Raw genomic sequence first — 9,132 nt, forward strand, 5'->3', positions numbered from 1 at the left:
CTCTCTCTCTCTCTGTGTGTGTCTGTGTGTGTGTGTCTGTGTGTGTGTGTATCTAAGGCAAAAAATGACGGCGGTAGTTTCCAGGCTGCCTTCAGCAGCATGACTCATATTGTGTGCAAGGCAGCATGGGAACAGCCAGGCTAATGTCATGGTAAAAAAATGGCTGTTGGAAGCTCACTGACTCGTCTCCTTCCAGGTCCCGCTGGTGGGTGTGGTTTGCTCGGGGCGGGACCAGAGCGATGACGGGCACCTTTGGGAGTCTGAAGGGTCTCCAAACTCTGGGCGTCCTGGACGCTGTCAGTTACATCACCGGAGTCTCAGGAGCCACATGGTGAGACCAGCCTCTCATCCGAGATTATATGACACACACACACACACACTTACTATTTCACACACACACACACACACACACACACACACACACACACACACACACACACACACACACACACACACAAATACAAACACATACACACACACACAAATACAAACACATACACATACACACACACACACACACACACACACACACACACACACACACACACACAGACATACACTCTCACACACACATGCACGCGGCGCGCGCACACACACACACATACACTCTCACACACACATGCACGCGCGCACACACACACATCTTTGACTTCCAGTGGTATGTGACCTTTCTTTGTGTGTGTGTGTGTGTGTGTGTGTGTGACTACCACATCATAACCAGTCTTACCTGATCTTTATGATTTCCATAAAATGTTCTGTGACATATAAACATAGCATAATTGCATGTTCAGGGGCCATGTCCACACTCTACGAGACTCCCGATTGGTCACAGAGGGACATAATTGAGGTCACTGGGCCAATGAAGGTTGAGATGATTAAGAGGTACCACGACATCCTGTCCACTGAGCAGCTGAGTAGCTACAGGAAGGAGATGGATCTGCGGGAGGAGGAAGGGGTTCCAGTCACCTACATCGACATGTGGGGTCTGGCCATTGAACACCTCATCTATGGCAAGGTACTGAACACAGTCAAGTCAAGACAAATTTGTTTTCGTATCACAGGGGTCGTTCATGTGGGGTCTGCCCATTGAACACCTCATATGGCATGGTACTGAATACAGTCAAGTCAAGTCAAGTCAAGTTTATTTACGTATCACAGGGGTCATTAAATGTGCTTTACATAAGCAAAGGCAAACAGAAATAGAAATAGACAGCAACAAAACCCACTGAGAGCCACTGTTTCACATTATTGAATACACTTGCACATATGTACAGTATACACACATACACAGAGAGAGAGAGAGAGAGAGAGAGAGAAATTCCACTTTATCTGTCTTTATCTCTCTCTTGTCCATCTGTCACACAGTTTAAACAGTTAAACAAATACACACATACACACACCCTTAATTTAATTAAAAATGTATTTTGCACACTGCAATCAGATGGTATATTACACATAAACAATAGATTCTGCACATAGAGCCAAGTGCTGACTGTGCACTTTTGCCTGTGCAGAAATGGGACAGTACCCTGTCTGACCAGAAGAGGGCAGTATCTGAGGGACAGAATCCTCTGCCCATCTACACAGCAGTGAACATGAAGACCAGCGAGAAGGGCAACGTCACTGATGCTGGTAGGAGTTTCAGTCCAGCCCTTTCTTTAAAAAAAAGAAAGAAAAAAAAAAGTTATGTTATTAAACTTAGATCTGTGTACAAAATGGAGCATTTAACAAGTGCTGTGCAATAAAAATAAAAAAATGAAATAGAATTTTTATGTTTTGCAATGTCTGCAGAGCATAGCCTACACATTGGTCTCTGATGTGGTGTAAGCAGCTGTACTGATTATAGTGGAAGCTAATTGTGAATTGGCTATTGCCCGTGAATGTTATGCATCTGGTGTAGCAGCTTAGCTTTTTATAAACGGTTGTGATACTACAGACTACAGCATGTTTGGGCACATACAGTAGCTTCACATTGCTCCTTTGTTGTGTTTGCAGAGTGGTGTGAGTTCAGCCCCTACGAGGTGGGCATTCCGAAATACGGCGCGTCCATCCCCACGGAGACCTTTGGCAGCGAGTACTTCCTGGGTTGCATGGTGAAGAACCTTCCAGAAGCTCGGATGCCTTTCCTGATAGGTAAGAGATGAAGCAAGGGAGAAGAAGTGTGTGTGTGTGTGTGTGTGTGTGTGTGTGTGTGTGTGTGTGTGTGTGTGTGTGTGTGTGTGTGTGTGTGTGTGTGTGTGTGTGTGTGTGTGTGTGTGTGTGTGTGTGTGTGTGTGTGTGTGTGTGTGTGTGTGTGTGTGTGTGTGTGTGTGTGTGTGTGTGTGTGAGCGAGTGAGAGAGAGGGGATGCCTGATCGTGCAATATATTCTGATAGCTCCCTCTCAATATCTCTATCTATCTCTCTATCTCTCTATCTATCTATCTATCTACTGTATCTATCTATCTATCTATCTATCTATCTACCTATCTACCTACGTATCTACATATTCATCATATATTCATGTGTGTGTGTGTGTGTGTGTGTGTGTGTGTGTGTTTCTTCCGTAGGAATCTGGAGCAGTGCTATATCCATCAGCCTTAACGATGTGTGGAACTTTGTCACCGGCAACAAACCAGCCTGGCTTCCTGGTGATACCATCAAGACAGGTATTGAAGACGGCACGGTGTAGTGTCGTAGTAAAGGGGACGATCTAGCGTGCAGTTGCCTGAAAGTTGTGGGTTCAATTCCCAGCTTCCACCGTTGTGTCGTTGAGCAAGGCACATAACCAGGGACAGTGTTATCCCTTATAATACAATTGACATACTGTATGTAAATCACTTTAGACAACAGTGTGTGCTAAATGTTAAAAGTTAATGTAAGACATTAGTGTTAACAAAACCTTTTCGCAGTTCACCAACACTCTTTTGTTTGATTTATTACACTTTGTCACAAAAGCAAATAAATACTGTACATCATGCCCCCTCACTATACAGCTAGGGGAATCCTCCCTGTCAGTCAATGACTTGCTTTAATGTGCTAAACTATGTGATATTCATGTCTATATGTGTTCATTCATCCATCCATCCACTCACCCATCCAATTGAATATGTAGGCTATATACTGTACACAAATGCATGCATATACATATTGTATACATGCATATGAAGAGTTTGGTTCCCAAACACTATATCTCCATTTTTAAAAACATTAATACGTCTAAATAACATAATATCAACACAATTGCAGTTGTGATGTTTTGATTGAGTTGAGGAGGATATAGCATTTTGGAACCAAGCTCTTCCTTTGATATCTAACGTATGTAATGGTAGCACAGGAAAATGTGGAAGTCAAGCACTTAAAAGTGGGTGGGCACATTCTTAGCAATTTTGACACACCATTAGTCCACCTTCAACCAGCTGTCTGACGACTGTACTGTTGGTGTGTGCAGTCATGTTGGACCCTGTGAGATTTGTGAGGTGTTCTCTTCCCCCGCAGTGTCAGACAACAGGCCGTCCACGCTCGACACCGTCATCATCAAGCCGGCCACCGACATGGCACAGGGGATCACCGACTTCTTCACCAGCCGACCGATCTCCAGCAACATTTACAACTTCATGCGAGGCCTAAATTTACACTGGGACTACAACAGGAAAAATGGATTCATTGCTGGAAATGGTAAGGTTAATAATGACACATCTTATAACCAGTCATTTGTAATTTGCACCCCCCATGGTAAAAAAATGAAAATACAATATTATACTGCTTTAATTTCCCCCATCTTCTAGCCTGATAAACCAGCCTAAATGGATTGGATGTCTAATTTAGTCTGGCCTCGATCAATGGATACAACGGAACATTGTTGATGAGCACAACCCGTTGTCTTTCAAACCGTGTCTGTGCCTATAGGCCAACGCTCCCTCAAAACCCCGCCCCAGAGCCCTCTGCCCTGCCCGCGTTGATTCAAAACACATCTCTGCGTTGTGATTGGTTTAGTTGCCATCTGCCAGATTCAGGGCAGTGTTTTCAAAATGTTCAATGGTCCGAGGCCAGACCTAAATGCAGGCAAAACATTTTGCCGTCCAGCAGTTGGCGCTGGTTTTCCAGGCTACCCATCTTCAGATGAGATGTTATGAACTGCACCACATTTCATGTGTATGATTAGATAGATAGATAGATACTTTATTGATCCCCAAGGGTAATGGTTATGGTTATGGTTATGGTTATGGTTATTTAGCAGACGCCTTTGTCCAAAGCGACATACAAATAAATAACAGTACAAATTAAAGTAACAGTGAACAATTACAATAGGGAGAATAGTAATATTATCAGTAAAACAATAATTTTAAGCACTAACCTAATGAGTAATCCTGACATATGCCAAGTTTTGAGGAATTTCATCCATTGGGGGCTATAAAATAAATGAATTATGTGTTTGTGTATGAAATATATAAATTATATATTATCAATAAATGATTAACTATGTTAAAATAAATCTAACCTTTGGGCTTCCTGTCCAGACGCCCACCCAGATGCGTTCCCAAACCAGCTGACCCCGGCGGATGCCACCCTAAACCTGGTGGATGCGGGCTTCGCCTGTAACACGGGGTTCACCCCAGTGCTGCAAGCACACAGACGCATGGACCTCATACTGTCCCTCAACTACTCCTGGAATTCGGATCAGTTTAAGGTGTGTTGTGTTGTGTTGTGTTGTGTTGTGTTGTGTTGTGTTGTGTTGTGTTGTGCTGTGCTGTGCTGTGCTGTGCTGTGCTGTGCTGTGCTGTGTTGTGTTGTGTTGTGTTGTGTTGTGTTAACATAACACAACATAACGGTATAGCATAGCATTTATAACATAACATATTGTAACAGATTACTCTTGTTGTTAATCTTTTCATTATTTATTTTCATTTACTCACTCAAACCAATTACTAGAAACACACCAGAGAACACCAACACACACGCAACACACAGACATGGTGGCCACATACAACACACAGGGATTAACACATACAACTAGGTACAACTAAGAGGTACAGCTAAGGGACGACGACTGTAACTATGCTAACACATACACCGGTGGGGTGTCCTACGAAGCAAGTTAGACAAATCTAGGTTATCTAGACATATCGAGGCTGCACAAAGCCTCAACTCGGGTATTAAGTTAAGTGATCCTACGACAGCAGAGGGGTATTTCACAAAACCTAGATAAGGGATTAAGCCGGGATTTTTTGGTTATCCTGGATGAATTTACCCTTGACTCGGTTTCACAAAAGAGATGCTACATAAGTTGCCATGGGAATTTATTCTCTGAAGCTAGCCTGCTCCCGACCAGGCTAACAGCCAAGATAAGTTAATTCTAATGGTATTACATTATCTGATTGGTTCAGCTAGCTGTCAATCAAATCAGACCTGCATGCGATTTTTGAAAGAGCTGTATTCCATTTATATACTATTTGCTACTTGCATTTACTCGCAAAACACAACAGAATGTCTGCCCAATACCATTTAGATATCATTTAAATTATGGTGGCCTTATAATTAATTACAAAATCGTTGTTTGCATCTTTTTTTGACTGACGTTTGATGAATAGCCTACTGTAGTAGTTGATTGGAAGAAGAGGGGACATATTTGGAAGGTGTTTTCAACTAGTTTGGTTTAAAGACAGAATAAAGATATACATAGTCATACTTTGTGCATCTTTGCGGAGGCAAGCGCTTTCTTAATGACGTTGCGTGCCGAGACAAGGAAGCTCTCACACACGTGGGTGCATACGTAAATTTGCATTCAGTTGGTCTGCCACACCTACTCCCGCTGTGTAACAGAAATAATCATGATTCCCCATCCAAAAAAGTACAACTTTACCTCGTTGTTGTCTATATCAAAAGCGACTGTTAACTTTGTGTGCAAGACGCTATTTTTTGCGTCTTTTTTATTCCAACCGTGAGTTATTTGGGGGAGAAACGAGAACGCGCACACATCCCGAATAACTTACACCTGGCTTGACATAGACGCTCCTGTTCATCCTGGATTGGCGTTAGTGAAACGAGTTTAGCAAGGATGACTAGAGAACGCTATGTCAAACCTGGCTTTATCGATTATCTTGGATGTCTTAATTCTGCTTTTGTGAAATACCCCTCAGGTATGTGATAAATTTGTCAAACTAGGCTTTCAGCTCAGATCTGTGCGCGTTCTCGTGGTTGGGGTGATTTTGACCAATCGGGAAACGTGGAGACGCACAAGACAGCCTAGGTTTAAAAACGATTACTTCCGCATTTATGAGCGGTAGCGAAATCTAGGGTGGTCTTTTTTAGTGTCTAACCTATAACATCAAAAAGTCGATGGTCATCAGATATTGTATGGCATGCATGTCCACAGTAGTGACATATTTGCACGCACAACATACTTAAAAGCGCCTTCGAGATTCAAAATGTTTGCAGAGGCGGGGCCGAACCTGTTCAAAGTATGACAGATTAGCACACGTGAGATAACTTCGTTGTTCAAGATAATGGATTGGTTAGAATTGGTCAGAGGGCGGTGATATTTCACGATTTGAGCTATAACTAAGCACATAACCCGCTCCCGAGCAGGTTTGGTTGCGAGCATAAGATACCATGGTGATACAGCGACGCTAAAACAAATCCACTTTCGTATGACAGCATACCCTGGTTTTGAGCGCAACATACCTCGCTAAGGCACTAATCGAGCTTCGTAGGACACCCCACGGGTGGACACAACATCAAATCACACAACAACAACAGCAACATCTCCCCAACCCTCCCGCAATGCATTCTTGGAGCCACAGTCTGGACAGTCAGGCTCAGGAATGTGTTATGTTATGTTATGCTATTCTATGCTGTTGTCTTATGCTATTTCATATGCTATGCTATGTTATGTTATATATGAATCAATTAATTCATGAATTAAGTACACCCCACCCTGTACCCCAGCCATGTCCATCGAGACAGGTGATCATCTTCTCTGAGGCACGTTTCACCTGTTTGCCCTGTCGATGTTCTCCTCAGGTGTTAAAGGAAACCCGGCAACACTGTGCAGAACACAGGTTCCCGTTTCCCCACATAGATTTCGACCGTGTGGAGAGCGAGCCCATGAAAGAGGTGTACGTGTTCGAGGACGAGGAGAACCCCAACGCGCCCATCGTGGTTCACTTCCCCATGGTCAACCTCACCTTCAGGGAGTTCAAAGCCCCAGGTGAGTAGGTGCAAACCCCGACCCCTCACAAATAATTGTTATAGTGTAAGGTCAGGCATTTAGCAAATGCCTGTTCATGGATCATGCCTAATCTTTATAAACCTCTATACTAAAAGAAAACGTCTAAAAGAAGACATCTCCATGGGAAATAAAGCATTTTGTTGAATTTGTTCAGGATGAGGCTTGATCCATGTACAAGAAGGTTTAATGACGCTGAAGGAATTCCCCTTGTCATGAATTTTCCACATACTGGGTGCACATTTAGTATGTTATATTCTATGGTTATTATCACATAGCCCTTAGCATATTTCAGCTCAGTTTGTTCATTGTTTCATATTTTTGGGTAGCAAATAATAAAATACCTTTAATAAAATGACACATTAAAAATAAAAATCACACATGTACTGTACTTGTGCAAGTAGGCTTTGTAGGTTTAATGATGCTGAAGGAATTCCCTTTTTCGTAAATTTTCCACGTGGTAAACATTTAATGTAAGTGACATCTCAATCATTGTTTTATATTCCTGGGTGTGTCAGAGAACGTGTCTATTAACCGTCAATGTGATTGTGAAAAAATGCATTAGTTAATGAAATATTGATAAAAATCAATGACACTGCTAATAATTTTTGAAAATATGCATAATATGTAACCCGGGTATCAACTTTTTGTATGACTGCCTTTTCAGTCATCCATTGATCCATTGAATCATTTTGTGCGTGGTTACAGACTCACCACGACTTCGCTTATATTTTCAGTGTCATTTATTTGCCAGAAGAGAGAAAATAGGCTACACAAAGTAATAATTATTTTTGCCTTGACAATCCTGCGGTGAACATCTGATATCATTATCATCCCTTCCTGTTTGTTGTTGCGCTAAGGTGTCAGGCGTGAGGGGGAGGAGGAACTGGAACAGGGGGACGTGGATGTCAGCACCGAAGACTCGCCATACCTCACTAGCAACTTGGCCTATCAGCCAGAGGACTTCCAGAGGCTGATCGATCTCATGCACTACAACGTCCTGAACAACAGTGACACGCTCCTGTCAGCTTTGCGTCGGGCGTTAGAGAGAGAGAGAGTCCATGAAGACCAGGACGAACACGAACACCACTCCTGTCCCTGAATGGATCCCTCTATGTTGAGCTCAGTGCAAATCAAACCAGCTAATAGGCTAAATGAAATAACACCATGCCTATCTCTAGATATGGTGAGGAGTATGTGATGATGTGGGGCTATTTTAATTCCAGCAGCCAAGGGAACTTTATCAGGATGCATGATATCCTAGATCCACAAAATAGCTGGCCTTTAAAAATAAAAACCTGCCTGTCCCTATGTGTTAAATTCCCATAGGGTTACATAGGTGGTCAAATACTTCCTTCCCCCTAGCATTTAAGGAAGAACATTTATTTATTTACGATACATTCTTCAATCAGAAAGAAAATTGGTGTCCTTAGCAGTTTGATTTTCACTCATTTTTTTAATTAAGGCATTAAAGGAACACTTCACCGTTTTTTTCATATTAAACTATGTTATTCCCTTAACTAAGACAAATTGATACATACTGTACCTCTCACGTTTCAATGCGTGCACTCACTGGCTCTGTTGCGCGGCGCTACGGTGATAGCATTTAGCTAGCCCAATGCATTCATTAGGATCCAAACAGAGATGAAGTTAGAAGCAACCAAACACTTCCATGTTTTCCCTATTAAAATACAATTAGGCCTACACGAGTAGTCACACGACCAAGTATGGTGAGACAAAATAAAACATGGTGCATTTCTAAGCAGGTAAGAGGGATAACTACAGTACCCTCCAGAATTATTGGCACCCTTGGTAAAAGTTGACTAAAAATAGGTCTAAAAAATAATCTTTAGGTGATTTATTGTACTCCCACAATGAAAACAATGAGGAAAAATACACCCTGCAAGGGAAGCAAATTTATTCTGAG

The 9,132-nt window shown here is 42.3% G+C and overlaps 1 pseudogene; it reads left to right on the plus strand.

Moving 5' to 3' along the window:
* The window catches only part of LOC134078090 (cytosolic phospholipase A2 zeta-like), a 13,979-nt pseudogene extending 5,571 nt beyond the window's left edge, over positions 1–8,408 (plus strand).
* Positions 8,409–9,132: the final 724 nt, after the last annotated feature.

The sequence above is a fragment of the Sardina pilchardus genome, chromosome 1 (genome assembly GCF_963854185.1).
Source record: "Sardina pilchardus chromosome 1, fSarPil1.1, whole genome shotgun sequence".
NCBI classification, from domain to species: Eukaryota; Metazoa; Chordata; class Actinopteri; order Clupeiformes; family Clupeidae; genus Sardina; species Sardina pilchardus.